This window comes from Cnephaeus nilssonii (assembly GCF_951640355.1).
Source record: "Cnephaeus nilssonii genome assembly, chromosome: 10".
In the NCBI taxonomy this organism is placed as follows: domain Eukaryota; kingdom Metazoa; phylum Chordata; class Mammalia; order Chiroptera; family Vespertilionidae; genus Cnephaeus; species Cnephaeus nilssonii.
In genome coordinates this window covers 87,493,353-87,495,366 of record NC_137081.1, presented here as the reverse complement: position 1 = coordinate 87,495,366, position 2,014 = coordinate 87,493,353, and the positions used below count along the sequence as shown (strand labels likewise).

Genomic DNA, 2,014 nt, shown 5'->3' with positions numbered 1-2,014 from the left:
TATTGCCATTTTAATTTTATGCCTATGTTTACATAGGCATAACTGTCCAACCATCCGACCAGCCAGGAAATATGACATGCACTGACCACCAGGGCGCAGACACTCAACACAGGAGCTACAGGGCTACGGTGACTTGGCAGTGGTGGTTCTCAGGTGACACACCTCTGAACCAGAGAAGAGGGAGCCCAATTCCTAGCCGGGCTATGGATTCCACCTTCAGCCTTGGGTTATGTTGTTGCTGGGACATTGTCAGCCCTGAATATGGTTTAGTGCTGAGCTTTGGTGACATGGCAGCGGTGGTTCTCGGGTGACGCACCCCAGAACCAGTCAGGAAGGAGCCCGATTCCTCGCAGGGTGGTGCAATTCCAACTTTGGCCATGCGTTATGTTGTTGCTGGGGCACTGTGGGCCCTGAATCTGTTTTACTACACACTTGCTTTTGCGTTCCATATCCTGTACAACAGCAACTTTGCAGAGTGCCCTCTCACACTCCTGGACCCCTAAGGGAATATTAAAGAGCCGGTTTTGGCCCGATCCCCACAGGCCAGGCCGAGGGACTCCACCTGCCGGAGGGACCCCACTCACTCTGCAGACGCCCTTGAAACCCCAGGTGCGGCTGGCCAGGAAGGGACTGCGGAAGGTTGGCTCCAGGGTGTGTCTGGCCCATCTTGCCCAGTCCCACCCCACTGGCCACCTTCTAATTAATTTTATTTCAATGTGCATGAATCCATGCACCAGGTCACTAGTGTGTGTGTGTGTGTGTGTGTGTGTGTGTGCATAAATTTCTTTTTTTTTTTTTTGAGAGCTAGATTTTTATTATTTTTCGTTTGCAAAGTATATGTTCCCTTCTTTCTTCTTTTGCTAAAACAACGCCACCGTTCTTTCTCATGGGGAAGCCATTCTATGATCACGATGATTAATTCAGGCATAGGTACTCGATTCAAGCCAAGTCTCAATTTTTGTACCTTCGGTGCCTCTTGAGGTTGCTCCCATGAGGAAGAGAAGCCCGGCCATGTACTGCATAAGGCCTCGGTCCCAGCAGCAGCCCAGCACACTGATGATCCAGCAGAATAGGATGATGGCCACCGCCATGCCCATGAAGCTGGCTGTCATCCTATGCAGATGCAGGGCGTGCCACTCATCCTGGCGGATGGTCTTTGTGATGTTGAAAGTGAGGTTCCTTGGGTTGGTGGCTGAGGAACAGTGTCATTTGATGTATGTGTATCGTTCAATTTCTCATTTATGAATGACAGCAGCGATCTCGGGGTTGAAGCCCAGCCGGTGGCACTTTCTCCAGAGGCCCACATTGGTGGAGTTGTACTGAGGGCTGCATTCGTCAATGGGGCTCAAGGTGAAGAGCTGCCTGCAGTTCCGGGCCGGAGGAGTATGCCCTCTGAGTGGTCCAGATGTGAGTGGCTTGCCCGGAGCGGCAAGTTGTTGTTGTTGTTGTTGTTGTTGTTGTTGTAAATGAAGCCAGGATAGATCCAGGGGGTGTTGAAGGCCTTGCACCTGTCCCTGTGCTTCCTGGCGTCCTTCTCGTACCAGTGGTCCAAGCAGATGGCCACAGCCAGCATGTCAAGAGCTCAGAGCACTAGCGAGAGGCCCGTGTGAGCAGTAACTTTCTGACAGCCAAGCCTCCGCTTCATGGCTACACCATGGGCATGATCTGCTGCAGCTTCACCTTCTCTCCGCGCGCCCAGAAGAAACAGCAGGTGGCTGAGCCAAAGGGGGGAGGGGAATAGAAGGAGACTCGCTGCGGCTACCCATTGCCCTGCTCCCCCACCCCACCCCCGCCCAGCCTGCCTGTGCACGGCTCCCAGAGTACTGGGGTGGGGGCGGGCAGCCTACAAAGTTCTGATCCGGAGTGGCTCTGGCGGGCTCCACATACAGCTCCGGGCGCCACAGCCATCCCGCCGGAAACTAAACACCAAGTGCTCTCCACTGCAATGGGGTTGCTGGGCTTTCTCTATGAAGGCGACGATGGGGCCCACTTACCCAGCTTTCTTGGGGTGAGG

General features: G+C 54.0%; 1 pseudogene across 1 annotated transcript; it reads right to left on the bottom strand.

Moving 5' to 3' along the window:
* Positions 1 to 920: 920 nt before the first annotated feature.
* On the bottom strand, positions 921 to 1,645 carry LOC307106075 (transmembrane protein 178B-like; annotated as a pseudogene). Its single transcript has one exon. The product of its transcript is annotated as a transmembrane protein 178B-like (transcript).
* Positions 1,646 to 2,014: the final 369 nt, after the last annotated feature.